Raw genomic sequence first — 23,494 nt, 5'->3', positions numbered from 1 at the left:
GTGGTGCCCACATAAAATCATTTGTCTAATTCATGATACAGGGGGAATTGAATTCCTGAGGGTATCAGGGGGAGGTGAGATTGGGCAAGGATGAACCGGAATGAGATTTTTTGTACCCAAATTAAATTCCCTTCATATATTTTGTGAAAACACCAAAATACGCATTATTCTTTGGAAAAAAAAAAAAAAAAACCCCCAAGTTGCTGCCATTTTCTTTAACTTATTTATATTTAGATATACATATTTAACTTTTTTTTTAATTATAAATCGATATTGGGGCGGGGAAAATAAATAATTAGTCTTATATTGGAAGTAAATAATTCAACTTATAAAAATGCTTATTTTTACAAATATTAAATTCGATTTATCATCACTATATAAAAACGTTGGTCTATTATTAGATAACACAACTTTGTCATTTGAAAATTGTGTAAGTAGTTAAACAAAATAGAATTAATTTTGTTTTGTACAAGCATATTTTGGTAATCAATTTGGTTTTATTCCGATTCTTGACAATAGTAAACATTTTATGCAAAAAGAGGTACTTTCATTTTCTAAATATGCAGGAATCAGTTTTGGATCGTAATTATTTTTATTATTTTTTGAATTTTTTATTTATTTAAAAAAGCCAACTAAAATGTTTTTTTTTTTTTGCATAAAAATTCACAAATGGCCCAATTTCATGCAAAAAGAGGTGATTGGGCCTAGAAAAGAGAGATGATTTGGAGTTGAGCTTGGGGAAACATTAGTTATGGGCTTAAATATTTGATTAAAAAAATATAAAAAAAATGCACAGCCAATCCAGTTCAGGCTAGCCAAGTTTTTTCACTATAAGAATCGAAATTAGAATCAGACCAAAACGGTCCAGTTTTTAGTCAACTCGGTCCAGTTTTTGCTCAATCTGGTTTTTAAGGAACCAAATTATGGTGAAACAGTGTCCTTATACGAGCCACAATGACAAGTTCGATTAGAAGAACACTCTGAACATGTTCAAGTATTGGCTGCATATGACCAGGGATTAATCTGAAGAACCTGCTTGACATGATCAAATATGGGCTACATATAATGGCGATCATCGGATGACTCGATAATATATAGCCCAAGAATCTGATAAATCATTTATTCGACTAATGATGAATATCATATTTCTAAATACGTATATTCATAATTCCAAATAATGTTTTCTCAATATTTTTTGTCAAAAGTAATCCATGATTGCTGCAATAAGAAAATAAGTAGATATGTTAGCATCAAAAGAAAAGAAACTAAGTTGGAAAATTGAAAAAATTGCTTTTATATGAATTCCCAATGTAAATTTTGCACTAATATAAGAATGGACTCCTTATAATTACAATAGTGTATTTCAAAAAAACCTTTTAGTTGCATGTACCAAAAATTATGATAATAGTAATTTGACATGATATGGAAAGACTTGCGGATATAAATATAAATCATTATATATAAATTGTTAATGAAAGTGTAAAACTTATAAAATAATACAAAGAGAAAGAACTGAAGATTGAGTATTGAAATAAAATTAATACAAGCTTGATATGCTTTATAGAAATGATCTTACAATGGAAAAAGAGTCATGGAATCGAAGAAACTTCACAACACGAGAAGAAAGCCTACTAATGACCTCAAAACTCTCTGGTTCAAAATGACCCATTGTTATGACTTGATTATTTTTTAATGATTCTCAAGCATTGAATCCTATTTTACTTATAGTGAATTCAAAAGAGAATTTCCGTAAAATATGGAAATATAATCAATAGTTGTATCCAATACTTAAGATATTTTTCACATTACATTAATAACATTGACAAAATTAGTCAAATACGATTTTATATTGTAAAACTAGGTATTCATCAATGTTTTCTTTGTGCCAAAAAGAAGCTATTTGTGCCTAATAAATCACGGCCATGAGCTGATCGAAGGAACCCCTTTTCTCGGCCCTGGCACTTACTCGTAAAACTGAAACGCAGCGTTTCAACAGGGTGCTTTGCCTTCCTGAAGACAAAAGAAAAATGCTAAGGCATGATCATCTCGGCCTCGAGTGCAGGCCAAGGCCGAGGCTGAGCAAAATCACGGCCAAAGGCATTAAAGGCGAATCATCACGTGACAACAGGGTCCCAGGCTTCATTTAATGAAGTAGTGCCTCTGTTTATTGCAGCAAACCCACTGACCATGAATAAGCATTTAATGCACGAGGGAAGGTGGGAAGTGATTGAAGTCAGGATTTGGTGATGAGGATCAGAGTGATTAGACGTAGACATTCTCACAAGAATTCTGACAGCTTGAGATATTAGGTCACCAGCGATCAAGGCCATAAATGCGTCTCCACGGCCAGAAGCTCAGAACCCACGATCAAGAGCGGCGGCCGAGATTCACCGGGATTTATGGGGTCACAACACCATGCTTCACGATCCCAAATGTTGATTGGACTACCCACTTGCTCTAATCAGGCTCCACCATGCAGATTTTAAGCCTTGATTACTCCTCCAAGAACTCTTCCTATAAATACAAGGCTCGAGCTACATTCAAAGGGTTCAAACACCAAACCAAAGCCTCCCACGGAGCAACTTATTTTTTCCTGTAATGCACTTTCAATATCTTTACTTGCTTTCCTAGGAGTAGTGTTAGACTGTAAGGAAAATTCATTCATCAATATATCATACGACCCTTGATTTTCAAGGCGCCGGAGCACCATCCCTGTTGTTCGTTCACTCACCCCATATATCATACGACCGTCGCTCCATGAGCAACGCGCTGGAGCACCGCCCAAAACCCACCACCAACACCATCACTCAACGGCCTTGTAGTTCAGGCCGTGAACCTAACAGCCGAGACTAGTTCCTCTCTCAGCTACAATCGTTTGATTAGAAGACGAGTTCAAACAGGCGCATCACTTATCCATCCTACACTTATCAACATTTCGATGCACGGTAGACCGTGCTGGCACGCCCGCGCACAATTGCACCGCACCCAAAAGCAGGAAACCGCGTGTCAACGCATATCCCCTCGGCCCGGAACTCCAGGCCGTGAGATTTGCGCGGCAGACAGAAGCACAACACGATGTCGAAGAGAGAAAAGGGAGCTAAGGCTTAGGGTTAGAGAAGCTAGGGATTTGGAAAAAACGAAGGAAAAAGTGGAAGCAGAAGCAACCAATTCATGATCAGGCGGACAAGATCTCTCCAGTTCTCACTGTTTACACCACAATTGATGGACCAATTAGGAAACGACACGTGGACTAAAGGGGGGAATCGGTAAGATAGCATTCGGCACCCCCAGGTTGCCGAAAGCAAGACCAGACCTCAAACACCAGCTGGACACGTGGAGCACCTATAGTAAATGTCTACAGTCCCACATCGAAATTCTACACAACAAGCACACCCAGTGGCGGAGGTAGAGTTTGATGTTTGGGAGGGCCACAAGCTTCAAATTTTGAGATTTTTTTGTACAATCTATGCCTATACTCTTTATATAGTCAAGAGGTAAGAAGATGGTAAGGGGGCCCAGGCCATCTCAGGCCTGTGAATAGCTCCGCCCTTGTGCGCACCTCCCAAAACTTACAAAAGGGGTGCAAGTCCTAAAATAGAGGTAACTAGAACTTTCGGCAAACATAGCCATTACTCTGTCCAAATTACTATTCACTCCGTACTTATTTAAGCATCAGAGAGCCTTCGGCCAATATCACACCGGTGCCAAAGGTCTTACTGAGTGTTTTATCTTGCAGATTGACCGCTCCATCGAGGCCCAAAGCATATCGAAAGCCCAAACATCACTAAGTTGGGCCCAAAAGTGTCGAACCATTTTTGTGCATCAGCACTCACACCAAAGCCTTTGGGATTTCTTTATTAGTTGGTGGAGCTTTTGCGGGAATTATTCTCCTTGGAGATGTAGGCAACTTGCGATAGTATTGAGTTTCGAGAGAAGCCCAGCGAAAGCTGAGGAGGGAAGTCTTTTTCCTTGCTGCCTTAATGTTATTTTCAATATAGTGGGCATGGCTTATTCTCAAAGAAGGATTGCCTTATAGCTTGAGGATGGTCAGAACAAGGAAGAACATGTACCAAGGATTTGAGGCTCTTTGAGCTTATAGGTGAGGTTCTTGTGCCATTGATTTACATTATGTACATGCAATGGCTCTGGTTTGAGGTTGTTAATCTTTATCTAAGCTTATTCCAAAAAAATTCTAGAAAAGTTGACGGGATAAATGAAGAGTTTGACCCAAGTGTGGAAATTTTAGGGGTGTTTGAACTCTATGACCCTATTGAACCAGAATCCAATCCATGAAAATGGTAGTTTGGAATGGCCGAGGCAGTGCTTGTCATGGTTTCTTATTTCAATTTAGATTTTTTTTTGTATTTTGGATTCCAAAGCCTCTAGGATCAGGGTATATTTCCTAGTTAATAGGCTTGGTTTTAATAGTTCCTTTTGTGTCTCGTCCAATGGTCAATGTGGCGGGCAATTTTGATGTAGAATCCTTCTATCTATAATATTAGTGTTTTGAATTATCATGAGCATTATATTCACTGTCAAGTACATGATATTTTTGCTAACAAAACTTGGTTTGCCACGGCCTCGTCCATTCCAAACTATGGCCTTCATAAGAGTTTGATCCAAGCCTCAGAAAAATAAAAACTTTTATGGCCTTCAATTATCAATCTTTAAACCTGGAATTTATGAGGCTTGGATGCTTATGGGAGATTTCAACATTTGTTCCTAACAAGAAAAAATTGGAGAGACACAGTCTACCTCCAATGCCATAATTGAGTTTAATACCTTTATTAATGATTGTGAAGTTTTCTCTTTAAATGCTCAAGAAATCCCTTTTACCTGGTGCAATGGCCACAAAGACAATTCTCTTATTTATGAGAGATTAGATCGTACCTTAGCAAACCCAAATTGGTTAAGACTTTACCCTAATTTTGAACTGCATAACCTTCCTATCATTAGGTCTAATCATGGCCTAATCTGCATCTCTTGCCCTATTAGTGACACATCCCGGATCGGCTCCACCGTAGCACGATATTGTCCGCTTTGGGCCCCCCCTCTCTGGGCCTCACGGTTTTGTTTCTGGGAGCTCACGAGTAACTTCCCGGTGGGTCACCCATCCTAGGATTGCTCTGGCTCTCAACTCGCTTAACTTCGGAGTTCCCATGACTCCGAAGCCAGTGAGCTCCCAAAAGGCCTCGTGCTAGGAAGAGAAGTGCCCACACATTTAAGCACTTCACCTTTCCCTCCTCGAGCGATGTGGGATTGCTCACCGTTCTTGTTTCCCCAAGACACGGGTCTTACAATCCACCCCTCTTGGGGCCCAGCGTCCTCGCTGGCACACTTCCAGTCGGGGTCCAGCTCTGATACCATTTTGACACATCCCGGATCGGCTCCGGCGTAGCACGATATTATCCGCTTTGGGCCCCCCCCTCTCTGGCCCTCACGGTTCTGTTTCTGGGAGCTCACGAGCAACTTCCCAGTGGGTCACCCATCCTGGGATTGTTCTGGCTCCCAACTCGCTTAACTTCGGAGTTCCCATGACTCCAAAGCCAGTGAGCTCCCAAAAGGCCTCGTGCTAGGAAGAGAAGTGCCCACACATTTAAGCACTTCACCTTTCCCTCCCCGAGCGATGTGGGATTGCTCACCGTTCTTGTTTCCCCAAGACACGGGTCTTACAATTAGCCCCTACTCTAAACCTGGAGCTTTTAAGTTTGAGGCCATGTGGCTATCTCACCTTGATTTCCATCGAATTGTAAACAAGGCTTGGGATGAAACTTATTGTGGCAACTCTGCCTAGAAAATTAGTACTTGCTGTAAAAACTTTCAACATCTTTTGAAAGGGTGGAACATAGAGGTCTTTGGTAACCTCTTTCATAATCTTAAGACTGCTCAAGATGAATTGCAAACAATTCAAGAACAACTAGCCCTGCGTCCCACTGACTCTTTTCTCTTGAATAAAGATATTTCCCTAAATAGGGAACTTAAGCTTCTTTTTGAACAAGAAGAAATTTTTTTATGCTCAGAAGGCTAGGGCTAACTGGTTACAGTTAGGTGATAAGAATACTAAATATTTCCATACTCAAGCTCTTATTAAGAGAAAAAGAAACTGAATCCTCAAAATCAAAGACAGTAATGTTTTTGGGTAGATTGTGAGAATCTTCCTCAAACCTTTCTTTAAGCTTTCCAACATAGGTTTACCTTTGCTCATCCCCCTCCTAAAGTTTACTGAAGGATTTTTTAAAGATTATCGATCTTTGTATTACTCCTAATGAGAATGTTTGTTTATTAGCTCATATTTCTGAAGCTGAAATTGAAGCTGTTATGCCCAGCATTGGTGCTTTTAGGGCCCATGGGCCTAATGGTATTTATGCCTTGTTTTTCCATCAGTATTGGGATAAAACTAAGCATGTTGATAAATCTAGTTAATGATTTTTTCTCTCATAAATCGCCGTTGTCTGCTATCATTCACACCAATATAGCCCTCATCCCTAAGGTTGACAACCCTAAGTAGTCTCAGTTTTGGTCTATTAGCCTTTGTAATGTTACCTATAAACTCATCACAAAGATTATTATCAATCGGCTCTGACCTTTCCTTACTAAATGTATTTTAAAAAACACATTAGCCCCTAGTAAATATATTTTTGAGAACATTCTTATAGCTCATGAGCTTTTCATTGATTTCAAACGTAAAAAAGGCTCTAGAGGAGCCATGACTATTAAATTAGATTTACAAAAAGCTTATGATGTTCTCGACTGGTCTTATATCAGAGCATGCTTGTTACAATTTGGCTTTTGCTCATATTGGTGTAACTGAATCATGAATTGCATAACTAGTTCCTCTTTTTCTGTTCTTCTTAAAGGCAATGCTTGTGGAAATTTTACTGCTTCGAGAGGAATTAGACAAGGGGATCCTCTATCCTCTTATATTTTCATTTTGTGCATGGAGCCTTTTATCAGGCAATTCAACCTACTTGCTACTTCTACTAAATCGAATGTGGGTTTATTTTATTTACCTGGGGGTTTTCGCATTTCAACTCTTGTCTTTACTGATGACTGTCTAATTTTTGAAAGAGCCACTTTTGTGGCGGCTAAAAATATCACAAAACTACTTGATTTCTTTTCTAAAGTGTCTAGTCAACAAGTCAACTTGCATAAATCTAGTGTGTTTTTTTTTCAAATAATGTGACTACAAGTGTCAAAACTCATCTAAGCAATCTCTTACAAATTCAAGACAAAACTACTATAGGACGCTATCTTGTCATTAACAATATTGTATTTTTTGGAAGGATCCCTCAATGCTAAACTTATGATTGAAAGAATTAAAGATAAATTTGTTGGTTGGAAAGCTCAAACCCTTTCAACGGCTGGTAGATTCACCCTTATCAAGGCAAGTATTTATGATATTCCAAATCATATACTTTCTTGTTTCAAGTATCCTAAAGAAGTTATTAAGGTAAGGAAAACAAGCTGTATGAGATTTTTTTGGGGAAGTAAGGTTTCTCCTGTTTCTTGGAAGGATGTTTGCCTTCCCAAGGAAATGGGAGGCCTTGGTGTACGCTCTCCTTCCCATTTCAATCTTGCAGGTTTAGCTAAACTGGGTTGTACTTGTTTAACTGATAGCTCTAACTGGTGGACTGAAATTGTAACAACAAAGTATCTGAAAATGGATCATTTCTTGGCCCTTAAGAAAAAAAAAATCTCATTCCTCAGCTTGACAAGAAATTTTGGATGCAAGATCCATCCTCAATAAAGGGATCAGGTGGATTGTGGGAAATGGTCAGTCTATTCCTTTCTGGACAACCCATTAGGTTTTTCCTTTCCTATTAATTAATCTGATTCCTTTAACTCAAAGAGGCAACATTAATACTAATATTTTAGTCTTTGATGTTATTTAGAATCAAGCATAGGACAAAGAGAAACTATCAGTAGTTCTTGATGCGGATGTTTTAGATAAAATTCTCTCTATCCCCTTACCCCTATCCCCCCTTGAAGATAAATTGATATGGGTTCCTAATCCCAGTGGTAAATTTTCTATCAGAAGTGCTTACAATGTTCAATTGCCGGAAGAAACTTCTCACCCTCAAGCTATGCTTTTGAAGAAAATTTGGAAGCTTATTTTGCCCCATAAGGTGAAGCTTTTCTCTTGGTTACTGACTCGGAAAAGAATGCAAGTCAGAAGTCATCCCAACTGTGGACCCTGAATGCCCTCTTTGTAAAAATCACAATGAAACCATTAACCACCAATTCTTTACTTGTCCTTTTGCGAAGTCAATTTGGAATTGTACCAACTTGCCCACTGATTTTGAAACCCAAAATTTTGATTACCTTTATTGGTTAAACTCGTTTAATAACTCTACCAATCCAGGTGGCCCAAATAACGTATCTAAAGCTCTCCTAATTTGTTGGCAAATCTAAAAAGCTAGAAACCACCTCGTCTTCAAAAATATCCCCCATCATCCTCTCTGAGCTCTTACTGTAACTGGTCAGGTGGGTATGGACTATTGGAGACACAACTTCCATCCTCCTTCTAAGTCTTCTGTTCATGTGGATATCAAATGGAACTGTCCTCCTCTTGGTTGGGTTAAATTTAATTTTGATGGATCTGCGCGCAACAATAGTGCTACAACTGGGTTTATTATTTGAAACAGTGATGGTCATGCTTTACTTGTTGGGGCAAAGAAAATTGGTGAGGTTACTATCACTGTTGCTAAATGCTTAGCGTTGCGGGATGGTCTTGCTTATGTGGTGCATAATGGCTGGTGCAAACTGTTGGTCGAAGGTGATTCTAAGATTGTCATTGACTGCATTAATCAAGCTATCTCCATCCATTGGAGTATCAAGTTGCTAACTCAGGATATTTTAATGTTATATTCCTTGTGTGAGGAGGTCTCTTTGAAGCATGTTTTTTGTGAGGCCAACTTCACAACTAATGCCCTGACTAATGTTAGTTATGGGCTCTCTCTTTCTAAGCTTTGGGAGCATGGTTTGCCTTTGAATTGTTCCATTCCTTTTTACTTTTATTTGTTTGGGCCTGCGTGCTCTCGAGATTTCTGTTTGTAATTGAATATTTTCCTTATAAAAAAAAACTACGGTCTTTGGGCTGATAACCCAATGATCGAGATATGATGATATTGGTCCACTATCATAATATCATGAGAGTTAGCTCATTAAAGAAACATCTTAAACTGTCATATGATAGAGTAATGTCGAAGTTATAAGGATTTGGGGCACTAATGATTGGATTGGCCTAGAGACCTATAAAAGTACGAAACTCGACAAGATTAGTAAATAAAATCCTAAGGGCACGTTTGGTTTGCACAATAAACTTATTGGGAATGAAACTCCTATATCTAATCCCAGGAGATGTGAATGGAAGATGTTCATTCTCATGTTTGGTTATGGTTTTCTCTCATGCCTTTCTTCATTCATGGTTCAATATTCTAGTGTCCTAGGCGTAAAGGAACCACACCAATCCATCCCGAACTTGGTGGTTAAACTCTATTGCTGTGACAATACTGTAGGGAAGGTCATGCGGAAAAATAGCTTGACGCCATGATAATAAAAAGCTTAACACTTCTCATTCTTATTACTTTTTCAAAATGAAAAAAAAATGAAAAGGTCGTCTTATTCAAAACCCCAAACCAATTATGAAATCCCTTCTCCCCTACTTCACACCTTGGAACGCATTGTTCTTATATTTATATAAAGAGAGGCGCTTTCACATCTTCTTAACCGAAAACAGATGGGGAGAAGAAAGGTTCCTTTTTTTTAGGGTACTGGGAAATGAGGATCAAAAAATGCCCCTTTTTCTAGTAATACTCTTGGGAAGATTGGAGCGCAAGATAAATCATTATCTCTCATGATATTGCCTCAAATTAGGAACTTAATTCATGTTAACTTTGGTTACTACTTGTCTACAAGTAGAAGTAAATCTATCGTTTGTTGAGATTTTTATAATGGCAAGTCTAGGTGTTCTTCACCAGAGTTTACTCCGAAGAAGAGCCTCTAGATACGCCTACTGGATTTTTAGTTGAGTGTCTGTCGAGAAGCTCTTATCTTGAAAGTATTCCCATTTGTCACATTTAGTCTTGAAGAAGAACTTGTAGTCATAGAAGTTCCCTAGGTCACATTTTTTGAGTTCGAGCTATGTTTTGCTTGGTTCTTTACTTTACTGATGAGCTAAAAAATAATTGTATGACGTCGAGCTCCCCTCTCCCCCAATATTACTTATGTAAAAATTAAATAAATAAAAAATTATGGCAATAAATTGACCTAGTTTCACAATAAGTTCTTCCCATTTGGTACAATTTAATGATAAAATAATGGAAAAAGAATAAAAATTAACAAAAAAAAAATGTATATAATTATACATAGATTTTATTTATAAATATAACTGATAGCCTAAATTACAAGGGGAAGATGTTTCTCACATACTGTTTGGGGATGGTAGAAATCCACCAAACTCAAGCAACTTCTAAAAGTACGAAAATTGGCCAGGCAGGAGAAGAATATGCAACCGGGCTAGGAGCTGAAGGTGCGGCCGGATTTTTCTGCAAGGCAAAACCGGATGCAGTTGGGTAGTCGGAGGAGCTGGGTTGGAGGTGCGGCCCGTTGGAGCAGGGGCTTGCGAGGTGTAGCCGGGACCTTGAAGCTTGGAGGTCGTAGCAATTCAGGCTACACAAGTTTGTAGCCAGATGGAGCTAGGAGAGCTGGGCAAAGAATTGCGACTGGGCACAAATGGATTGAAGGAATGGCGGTCAGATTTGTTCGAATGCGGTCAGATTTGAAGTCTTGGAGCTGCGATCGGATTTGAGTTTGCGAGACGTGGCTGGAATTGGGGTTGAAGAGTTGTGATCGGGATTTGGATGGACAGAGTTTGGCGGCCGAGATTTGGAGCCTGATTTTGAAGGAGCTTGGCGGTCGAAAGCACGATTTGAAGGAGTTACTGGAATATTGCGGTTAGGAGCAACTGGGATATTGTGGCTGGAGGTCTTTGAATTGTTGCAGATTTGGGGCTAAAGGTTTTGGGTTTAAAACTGAGAATATATATATTCTCTTATGCGGACATCGTGTGGACGCCGTGTATTTTGTACTACCCCTCTCTGTTTTTCTGCCTGTTTACAATAGGATCCGCACGATAATAACGTGCGGACATCCGGATAAGAGAATAACTGATATATATATATATATATATATATATATATATATATATATATATATATATATAGGTACATAAATGCAATTGGAGCTTTGAAACTTTTGCAAGTGTGTGGCTGGAGGGTTTTTGTTTAAGCCCTTCATATCCTATTTTATGCTTATATATATTTGAAATTTAATATATATTATATGAGTGGCAATATAAGAGAAATCAAAGGCCCAAGTTTAAGCCACTGATTCAAGCCCTGATTTTCGGAGGATTATGTGCACATGACGGAGGCCTCACAAGGAAAGAAATCAAGGAGTTTGATAATAATAACGAAAGTTCCTAAGCAAGGAAGAATCAAGCATGTCAGAATATTTCAATCAATGCAATCTCACGGATTTAGGGGAGCTTCGAGAAAGATTTTTTAAAAAAAGAGTTGACATTTGGCCATTTAATGGTGCCTAATGGAGTGCAAGCGGCAGGGCCTCAGGTGGAGGCCCAACCAAATGTCTTTGGAGTGAATCTGCCCCACCCTAATCCACCAGCTAGGGGCAACCCAGCCCTAGCGGTTCATGTTCCACCGATAGGCAACAACCCATATGCGGAGGCCAACCAATTCCAAGTGTTCCTGCCATATAATTAATTCCGCCTACAAGCTCACCAAGAGGCCAAAGCCAATTTTGCTAGGCCTCATATCAACCAATTCGTCGGAGTCGGTGGATGGAATAATTTTGGCGGAAATGCAAATAATCCGTTGCTAGGAAACCAAGTAATCGATTGAGGTGCGGTCGAACAAATGATTCAAGATATGGTGCCCCATGCTAGGAGGATTGGTAGGCCAGTCTACTGAATGCCATATCCAGAGCACTTTGATCAAGAGGAATTTCTGAGGGGTTTTAAGGTTTCAGATTTTGCATTATTTTCTGGAGATGGGCTCCAATCGACCGTGGAACATATTGGCTAATTCACGGCTCAATGTACGAAGATTGGGCATCACGAGGCCTTGAAACTAAGGCTATTTCCGAGTACCCTCACGGGGGTAGCTTTCTTGTGGTATGTCAAGCTTCCACAAAACTCCGTCCCAAATTGGCAAGTCATGGAGCAAATGTTCCATGAACAATTCTATTGGCCAAAGCCAGAAGTCTCGATGGCCGACTTGGCGAAGATAAGCCAGAAGCCAAATGAATCAGTTCAAGAATACTTGGGGCGATTTAGAGAAGCAAGGGCTAGGTGCACAGTCAATATGCCGGAGCATGAGTTTGCAAAATTGTCCCAAGGAGGATTATTGCTTAACTTCCGAAAGAAATTCGAAGGAATTGAGTTTCGTGACATTTATTATCTCCTACTTCGAGTGGACTGATACGAATCCCTTCTAAAGGAGGAGCAACAAAAGGGGCACACGGCACTTCGACCAAACTTTCCGAGCCTAGAACTACGTCGGTCCACGCGGTGGACATTGAAGACATAGACTCAGAAGAAAAGGATGATGAAGTTTTCTTAGAAGAGGAAGAAGAGTCGGTCAGGGTAAACTTGGCTGAGATTGTGGCCAAAGGGCCATATGTGTGCAAGGCTTTGTCTAAAGCCTCTAAGGATCAAAGGTCGACAACGGCCCAAGTTTCTAAGTTTAGTAGAACCTTCCAAAAGGCGGTTGTAATGAAGTCCTACACGTTTGATATTTCTAAAGCCGAACAAATCTTCGACCAATTTTTGAAATAAAACTAATGTTCTCTGTCCTTTGTCTTGATTTGGTGAGGTCTATATAAGGCATTCATTAGCCCATTGGCTAGCCATTGAATGGCCAAATGTCAACTCTTTTTTAACAAATCTTTCCTTTCGAAGCTCCCCTAAATCCGTGGGATTGCATTGATTGAAATATTCTGACATGCTTGATTCTTCCTTGCTTTGGAACCTTCGGAATTATTATAAAACTCTTTGATTTCTTTTCTTGTGAGGCTTCCGTCATGTGCACATAATCCTCCGGAAATCTGGGCTCGAATTGGTTGTTTAAACTTGGGCCTTCGATTTCTCTTATATTGCCACCCATATAATATATATTAAATTTCAAATATATATATATATATATATAATCAGTTTTAAACCCAAAACCTTTAGCCCCAAATCTGCAACAATTCAAAGACCTCTAGTCGCAATATCCCAATAGCTGCCGACTGCAATATTCCAGTAGCTCCAAATCTCAGTCGTGAAACTCCTTCAAACCATGCTTTCGACCGCCAAGCTCCTTCAAAATTGGGCTCCAAATCTCAGCCGCCAAACTCTGTCCATCCAAATCTCTGTTGCAACTCTTCAACCCCAATTCCGGCCACGTCTCGCAAGCTCAAATCCGGCCGCATTCGAACAAATCCCGGTCGCCATTCCTTCAATCCATCACATACACACTACCAATGTGCCACATGTAATGTAATTTAGTTATCATCTTCGTTGACACGTTCACACGATTAGATAGAGCATTGTTGCATTCCTAAAAGGACACAAATTAATGTGCAAACAACCAATTAAAAATACCCGCAAGTGCACGAATCTAATGAGGTATAGATTATGTAAGTACGGGGTCGATCCCACGAAGAACTTGTCGGCTCCCTATAAGTTCTAATTTGAGTACGTAAAGAACACTTAATTGACACACCACAAATACGCAAATGCAAAATGGAAACTAAAAATAAGTAAAGAAGTGCAAAAGAAATGAAACAACACAAGAAAACTAAAGAAAAACACAAACAGCATTTTCTATCGCCATTTTATCACCTGTGAACAGTGCCGTGAACAGTGAACAGTGACATGAACAGTGCCGTGAACAGTGAACAGTGACGACCGGTCGTTTTTCGGCGGAGTCGAAATTTCAATAAACGTGTGATGAGCGACCGGTCGTGAACAGTAACGACCGGTCGTTTTTGGGCAGATTCGTTTCTCTGTTTTTCAGTTTCGACCTCTGTCCAGTGTTTTGCCTATAACTTTCCAACCGTACGTCGAAAATTCACGTTCTTTATACGGTTGGATTCAGAACAGAAAATGCAATAACACAACGCAGACCAAAAGTCCAAAACAATTACGGAAACAAATAAAATTCAGTATCAAAGACACAACACGTATCAAACACGCAACTCACACACACATTTTGGGGGGGGGTTTGATTTGTTTCAAGTGACCTATTTCTATTGCATGAATGTAAATGAACTCTAAATTTAACAAGAATGGCATAGATGAATTATCAAGATGTGAAATTAAAATGTAACACACACTAGGGTTTCGGAATCCACCCTAAACAATTCTACCAAAGTTCATGAATACTCAAGTGATGAACTCTCTAAACGTGTTGATGAAGATGTTCGCAATCAAGACCATGGGTCGTGGCTCAAGACGCATTGATTCTCTCTAATATACGTAAAGTGCATGGTTCGTGCTACAATACTTGTGCTCTCCTCATAACCGAACCTAGGTATGGTTCGTACTTCGATTCGATTACAAGGAAAACCCATTAAGTTCAAAGAGAATATGAACATCACAAGAATCCTAATAGCATGGTGTTTACATTAGGTATTCAAGAAACTAATTCACATGGATGGTTCTTACTCCATCCATCTATTGCTTAGGAAAACATGAAGATACACATAATCCCAACAATCTCAAGAGGCATGCTTTCAAAGATGGCCAACCAAGGAAAAACACACATCAAGGATAGATTAATTTGGTGAATTGGAATTCATCAACAATATTTAGAAATTCATACACTCAAGCATCAAAACAATAAGGTAATCATGTTTAGGGCTTCAACCTAAGCCCTAGCTATGGAGTTTAGTTGCTCATACTTATTCCAAATACAAACTCAAAATAAAATTAGAAAGAGTTTACAGATTTTCAGAAAATGATGAAAGCTTCAAGATCATCAATGGTGGAAGTCTTCTTCTCCACTTTTCTTGGCTGCACCTTGGCTTTCTCTTAGCTCCAAGCTCTCCAAAATCTGCTCTCAATGTGTAGAATGATGGAATAGCCTCTCTCTCCCGTTGCAAAGCTCCCCCAAATCAGATTGCCCTTTGACTTCTTCTCCCTCTCTCCTCCTTTCCAGCTTTTACCTTTTAATATAAAACTACCACCTTTGATAAAGCCTTAGCCCATTGTCCCCTTGCCATCATGAAGCTTTGTCCTCACAAAGATGCCAATTGCTTCAGAAATTATCTCAAAGCTAAGGTAACTTCTTGTTACCAAGAGTTATGGTAACAAGAAAATCAAAATAACACAAAGGAGGTAAAAGCTGGCCAAGTTCGGATTTTCAGAGCTGTGGTAACATGTTGGATTGGATGGATAGGCAATACTTGTCCAATGGAGCTCAAATTTGGATATGTTGTAGTTAACATCCATTGGAACAAGTCTCATGAAGATCATGACCTCATCCGAGCACCAGAGCATGTTGATCCCAGGCCAAGAAGTTGACCTACGAAAATGAACAAAAACAGAATTTATAACCAATAATGCACTTTTAGCTCATTTTCATTCCAACCAAGGTAAAATCTAAGAAAACACAAAAAGGAAGTAAAAAGCTATAAAATGTCAAGAACTAACTCAAAATAGTGGGTGAATAACATGAAAAATCATGTGTAAAAATGAACTGAACAAACTTCCCAAACTTATCTTTTGCTAGTCCTCGAGCAAAACAGAAACTAAAACAAGACTCGAAACAAACTTTCCGAACACTTTCCAAAGAGAGAGCGACTCATGCAAACGACTCAAAAGTTTCACAAGAAAAACTTAGTTTAGACATTAGTCACAAGGCGGCAAAGTTCAGAACACAACATGCTCAAGTGTAGTAGTGTGATGGCCAAATGAAACTCATTCTCCAATTTCAGTTTTCACACAACTTCAAAAAATCATACCAAGCACAAATGTAACTTCAAATCTCACCAAAGTTGTCCTCTCACAAATGAATCACTCGGCAGAGGGTTACAATGCAACACTCAATAATAGACATGAGAATAGAGTTAAACCATAAGGGACTTAACTCAAAATTAGCAAGCTGAAAAACATGCATGAATATGATCTCAAGAAGGATGCTAAACACTCAAAAGCTGAAAAATGTGTGCAAATCAACCACATGACATTTAGGATCAATTTAGGTCTTTATTATAGGTTGTAATGGGGCTAAGGGTGTAAGGTAAGGGAGAAATGAAGGGAATGGATACAACAAAGTCCAAGGAACTCACAATGTAAGAGCATATAATCGTTGACTAAAAGACTTTGAAACATCACGCTTGAGATTTTCACTCATTTTTTTTTTGGTGATCAAATAGACCACAAAGCCTTATACCTCCACTAATTACGATTCACACTCCTTCCTTCCATTTGAACAACCAAGAAAAATGGAATTGAATTTGAAACCATTGCCACTTAACCACGACTTTTCTCTTTTCTTTCACCCTTTGAGTGAAGTACTCTTTTTTTTTCTTTTTTTTTTAGATTAATTTGAAAGTAATAACCCTTCCCAAACTTAGCATGAAAAACACATCTAAATTAAAGCTCACGAGTTCCTTAGAAAGGTAAATTCTTGTTTTTCAGGCTAAGGCTAGAAGTAATAACTGGTTACTTGAAAGAAAAGGCATACAATAGGCTCAAGGTGGTTAACAATGGAAAATCATGCTTAAGCATGCATAGGGTTAGCTTGAAAGGCACAAACGGTCCAAAGAGGGCCTTAATATCATTTCTCAAATGTCATGTAATCAAATTGCACAAGAATGGATGTCTTTTAAGTGTTCAACCAAGTCAATGAATAATGAGATCAAACAACAACTCGGATGACAAGAAAATAAGAATATGTGTATAACACTCATGAATTGAAGCACAAGGCTCAAAGCTCACATTATATGGTTATACAAGTCTAATTCATGCTTGATACAATTCTTTGGATCATGCAAGTCCCTCAACTAGAGAATTATGAAACAAATGGCAAGTGCGTGGAGGGTTTCAAACATATCATGCTAGAGCGATGCCATTTAGTGAATAACAATTTTTTATTTTATTTTTAAAGCATTTTCAATCAAGTCATTGAAACATTCATCACAATCTCATCATATATGTCCGGAAAGTGACTTGAAAACAAAAAGACTCAAAACAGAAAAGAAAACAAAATAAAAGAAAGCAAGAGTTTAAGTGAAACGAAAAAGACTTGCTATCCCTTCCCAAACTTAGAAACAAACATTGTCCTCAATGTTAAAGAACTTAGGCATCAACAATGTTATAACAAGAAATAAAGGGATAAAGAAATTAAAAACAAGAACAAACATGAAAAACAACTACAACACGTTCGCAAAAACAAAAACAAAAACGAATCCAAACAGAAACAAATAAAACAGTAAGCCCTAACAACAGTCTTACACATGCAGAAATCCAACCCAAAGAAACGCACAAACCAAATGAAAGCCCAACCCAAACGAAAGCCCAAAAGCGAAGAAAGTAAATAAAACAAAGAAACCAAGTCAGAAGCACAAAGAGCGAGGACTCAGTAAAATAGAAAAAGTGGGCCCTAAAGTCTCGGCACCTGTGAGTCACGGGATACAAAGTGAGAGACGTGTCGACAAGCAGAGGTCTCTCTCACGGTCCCAAGCCAGAATTATTGGCTTCATAGGAAGGTGTGACGACTTTCGTTTCTCAAAAGCGCTGAAAGGCGGAACTGTAATTAAAGGGGTTGGGGACCAGGTGAGGTGACCTAAGGGGATAGGCCGTAAGGGCCGCGCAAAACGCAGAAGCGCAGTGGCTAGGGTTACGTAAAAACTAACTCTATAAAAGAAGAAGAGAAAGAGTTGGGGAAGAACACACAAACTCATAAACACACAAAAGAGAAAAGAAAGACAAAAGAAAGTAAGAGTTGAAATGGCGTCTTCCTACCCATTCTCGTTGGATCTCAACCTAGCTCCACCGACTCAGACTCGGGGCCAAGCAGTGGCACCAGTGTGGATGCCCTACTTTGCCTCCGCACGTGGGCACGTGACAGTGAACGACTCGATACTGTTGGACAACGATGTTGCCCTTGGAGTTGCTAGAAATCTAGTGACTCCCAAGGATATACGGGTTCTGGGAGCAAGGGATGACAACAGGGTCGTGAGCGATGCTCTGGCACTAAGCATGCAAAGCACCGCAACAGTCGCAAGTGTGGGTCATCGCCTACTTGCGAAGTCCCATGAGGTGGAGGTGCTAAGAGGTCAGTTGGCGGCGGAGCGAAGTATGGTGGAAGAGTGCCAGAGTATTATTAAAAGTTTAAAAACTGAAAGGGCAAGGATACTAGAGGTGAATCGACACCAGCTGGAGGCGTTGCGGGAAGAGAACAAAAATCTCTCAAAGATGGTAAGTGTTTACGCCCATGACATGAGAAAGCAGCTGGAGGACATAGACCGACCGGGAAAACGCAAGAAAACAGATCGCGAGAGTAGGTACGCTCAAGCTAAGAGTGCGATCTTTGGGAGCTCGAGTGATGAGCCCCAAGAGGCTGTGCGTGAAGCCCCGGAAGAGGATAGCCATAGGGCTAAGCTCAAAGGTCCAATGGCCGAGATACCGAGCACTGTGAAAGAATAATTTCTAATGTATTATTGGTGTGCCTGTTTGTGTTGCCCTTTCCGTGTAAATGTTTTTTTTTTTTATATATATATTTTTTTTTCAGAAATAAAAGAAATGAAGTTGCAAAAGAAAAAGAAGCACACTTCCCAAACAAAACAAAGACGACAGCCGAAAGGGAAAACACACTTCCCAAAATTAAAATAAAACAAAACAAAACACAAAGCACCAAAAAAAACATAAAACACCAGAAAACACGGAGGTAAAAGAAAATTAAAGTGAAAGTAGAAATGCTCCCTTCTAAATGCATGCGACCGCAAAATCCTCGTGAAGCGTAGGTATCGAGAGAAAATGGCAAACAGCTGGACCACAAATCTCTCATCAGCAGACGTCTATTTAAACCATGCCTCTGCAAGCGGAAGAGTACCCTGCATTTCTTTCTGCAAACTCAAGGAAAACCATCAAAAACATCCAAAAACAAAACAATGGCATCCTCATGCACTCACCTTGATGATCTCAACCTTGAGCTGTCACTAGCACCACCAAATTCCCAGATAAGGGCTCCTCCAACCCCTATCTTCCCAAACTCCTCATACCATCATGGTTCGGCCTCAAATTTCTCTGAGGTGGTGCCATGCAGGGCAGTATTGCCGGAAGGCATGTCTGTCAGCAGACTTACAGCTGCAGATCATCTGCATGTGGCACAACGGTCAGACAGGATGGCAGTGGACGAGTCCCACAACTTGACCGTGCTCAACGCGGTCTCGGCCACTAATTTGGGTATGCGCCTAACGGCGAGAACACAAGAGTGCAGAGCACTGGCTGAGGAGGTGGCAGCCCTGAAAGCTCTGGTGGCGAACCTGCAGAAGCGGCTCTACAGCGCCAACCAGCATGTAGAGATGCTGCAGAAAAGGAACGAAGATCATGTAGAGCTGCTGCAGATTCTACAAGCAAGAACAGACAGAGGCAATTAGCAGAAGCCTCAGGTGGCGCAGAATGCAACAATGAACGTGTGATTAGGAATTTTATGTATGCATTTTCAAGTTTATAAATGTAATCACATGTTATGAAATGGAATAAGCATTTGAGCCAAAGTTCAGAGTGTGCAATCATGAAGCAATCTACTTCCCAAACTTACTAACAAAATAGAAACACAAACAAATAAAAGAAAGAAAGAGTAAGAAAAACAAAGAGAAACAACAAGAAATTCGAAATTACCTTGGTTGGAAAAATGTAACCCTAACTCAAAAATAAAATAAAATAAAAATAAAATAAAAGAAAGTTTGAGTCTAGAGAAACTCCACTTTGAAGCGATTAGGACGACAACAAACTTCTTCTATTCACCTTGGGTTGCCTCCCAAGAAGCGCTAAGTTTAAAGTCTTTTGCCGGACTTCCAACATACCATGGTCACTTAGGGGGTTTTGGCTCAATCGCCTCCTTGTGCCGAACATGAAGTTTCTTCAAATCTCTTTGCCATCTAATCAACCCATTTCGTATTCTTTTCTTTTTATGCGCATGAGTAGATTTCAAAAGCAATTTTAAGCGCTCTTCAATATGTTGATTAGATGGATGAGGCACATATTTAGGATTGGGTGGCCTTGTCATTTGAGTAGAAGGAATGACATTGAACATATGGTTGGTACTTGGAACATGGATGTTCAGCTTGTCTTCCTCTAGTACTTCAAAAACAGAATAAGGCATTAGATTAATTGAAGCACCTAAATCAATTAAAGATTTCTCAAACAATTTATCATCAATTACACATGGAATTGTGAAACTTCCTGGATCTTCCAACTTGGGAGGAAGCTTCCTTTGTAAAACAACAGAAACCTCTTCCGTTAGTGCAACCGTTTCATCATTTTTGAAGTTCCTCTTGTTGGTACAAAGATCCTCCAATAGAGGAATGTTGACTTGCACTTTCCTACAAGTTTCCAATATGTCCTTGGTATGTTGAATTTTTTTGGAACTCATAAGCCTGTGAGGAAAAGGAGCACGTAAGATTTCTTCATCAGTAGGTTCACGACTTACCTTCTCCTTTCTTGCCCTTCTTGCAAGTTCATGCTTTGGGATCCATTCGGATGAAGAAGCTGCTTGTTTATCTTTCTCTTTGTTGCTTTCATCCTTTTCTTTAGGCTCAGTCACTTGTTCAACCTGCATGTCATCAACATTGTGAATCAAATTTTTAGAACCATCAATTTCACCAATTACCTTACCAGTTCTCAAGGTAACTGCTTGAACATGCTCATGCCCGGTTGGTATCACTGTTTGGTTAGGCATCATCCCAACTTCCCTTTGACTCAAAGCTATAGCAATTTGCCCCACTTGATTTTCTAGATTGGCAATGGCCTTATTCATTTTCTGCATGTGGGTATCATTCCTCTGCATGTGGGTGTCATTCCTCTGCATGATGAAATTATCTGTGTTTCTAACCATTGAAGCAACAATTTCTTCCAAAGTCGGTCCTTGAGGTTGTTGGTAAGATTGTGGTGGAGTGTAATGTCGAGGTTGATCATGAGGTGGACAAGTATTATGTTGGCCTTGATATGGTTGATATGGCCCTTGTTGAAAATTTGGATTGTCGGTCCACCAGAAGTTTGAATGATTTCTCCACTCCGGATTGTATGTTTGTTGGAAATATTCATTCATAGTCAACTCATTCTGAAATGAGCCAAATGCATTTGCTTCCTCCATCCCAAATTTATTGGAGTATTCTTGCATAGTAAGTTCCACAATTTCAGTTGCGGCTGCCATTGGAGATGGTGGAGATGACTCCTCGAATGTTCCTGTAAGAAAAAGAAACAAAAACAAATCAAGATAAAATGAAACAACAATCAATAAACAAAAATAAAACTAAGTACTCTAAACATACTCAAACAAAACAGATAAGCAACCGTGCCAGTTCCCCGGCAACGGCGCCAAAAATTGTTGCATTCCTAAAAGGACACAAATTAATGTGCAAACAACCAATTAAAAATACCCGCAAGTGCACGAATCTAATGAGGTATAGATTATGTAAGTACGGGGTCGATCCCACGAAGAACTTGTCGGCTCCCTATAAGTTCTAATTTGAGTACGTAAAGAACACTTAATTGACACACCACAAATACGCAAATGCAAAATGGAAACTAAAAATAAGTAAAGAAGTGCAAAAGAAATGAAACAACACAAGAAAACTAAAGAAAAACACAAACAGCATTTTCTATCGCCATTTTATCACCTGTGAACAGTGCCGTGAACAGTGAACAGTGACATGAACAGTGCCGTGAACAGTGAACAGTGACGACCGGTCGCGTGAACAGTGACGACCGGTCGTTTTTCGGCAGAGTCGAAATTTCAATAAACGTGTGATGAGCGACCGGTCGTGAACAGTAACGACCGGTCGTTTTTGGGCAGATTCGTTTCTCTGTTTTTCAGTTTCGACCTCTGTCCAGTGTTTTGCCTATAACTTTCCAACCGTACGTCGAAAATTCACGTTCTTTATACGGTTGGATTCAGAACAGAAAATGCAATAACACAACGCAGACCAAAAGTCCAAAACAATTACGGAAACAAATAAAATTCAGTATCAAAGACACACCACGTATCAAACACGCAACTCACACACACATTTTGGGGGGGGGTTTGATTTGTTTCAAGTGACCTATTTCTATTGCATGAATGTAAATGAACTCTAAATTTAACAAGAATGGCATAGATGAATTATCAAGATGTGAAATTAAAATGTAACACACACTAGGGTTTCGGAATCCACCCTAAACAATTCTACCAAAGTTCATGAATACTCAAGTGATGAACTCTCTAAACGTGTTGATGAAGATGTTCGCAATCAAGACCATGGGTCGTGGCTCAAGACGCATTGATTCTCTCTAATATACGTAAAGTGCATGGTTCGTGCTACAATACTTGTGCTCTCCTCATAACCGAACCTAGGTATGGTTCGTACTTCGATTCGATTACAAGGAAAACCCATTAAGTTCAAAGAGAATATGAACATCACAAGAATCCTAATAGCATGGTGTTTACATTAGGTATTCAAGAAACTAATTCACATGGATGGTTCTTACTCCATCCATCTATTGCTTAGGAAAACATGAAGATACACATAATCCCAACAATCTCAAGAGGCATGCTTTCAAAGATGGCCAACCAAGGAAAAACACACATCAAGGATAGATTAATTTGGTGAATTGGAATTCATCAACAATATTTAGAAATTCATACACTCAAGCATCAAAACAATAAGGTAATCATGTTTAGGGCTTCAACCTAAGCCCTAGCTATGGAGTTTAGTTGCTCATACTTATTCCAAATACAAACTCAAAATAAAATTAGAAAGAGTTTACAGATTTTCAGAAAATGATGAAAGCTTCAAGATCATCAATGGTGGAAGTCTTCTTCTCCACTTTTCTTGGCTGCACCTTGGCTTTCTCTTAGCTCCAAGCTCTCCAAAATCTGCTCTCAATGTGTAGAATGATGGAATAGCCTCTCTCTCCCGTTGCAAAGCTCCCCCAAATCAGATTGCCCTTTGACTTCTTCTCCCTCTCTCCTCCTTTCCAGCTTTTACCTTTTAATATAAAACTACCACCTTTGATAAAGCCTTAGCCCATTGTCCCCTTGCCATCATGAAGCTTTGTCCTCACAAAGATGCCAATTGCTTCAGAAATTATCTCAAAGCTAAGGTAACTTCTTGTTACCAAGAGTTATGGTAACAAGAAAATCAAAATAACACAAAGGAGGTAAAAGCTGGCCAAGTTCGGATTTTCAGAGCTGTGGTAACATGTTGGATTGGATGGATAGGC

Source organism: Prunus avium, chromosome 3, assembly GCF_965620075.1.
Source record: "Prunus avium chromosome 3, drPruAviu1.hap1.1, whole genome shotgun sequence".
In the NCBI taxonomy this organism is placed as follows: domain Eukaryota; kingdom Viridiplantae; phylum Streptophyta; class Magnoliopsida; order Rosales; family Rosaceae; genus Prunus; species Prunus avium.
The sequence above is the reverse complement of the archived record's forward strand: the minus strand, read 5'-3'. Positions refer to the sequence as shown.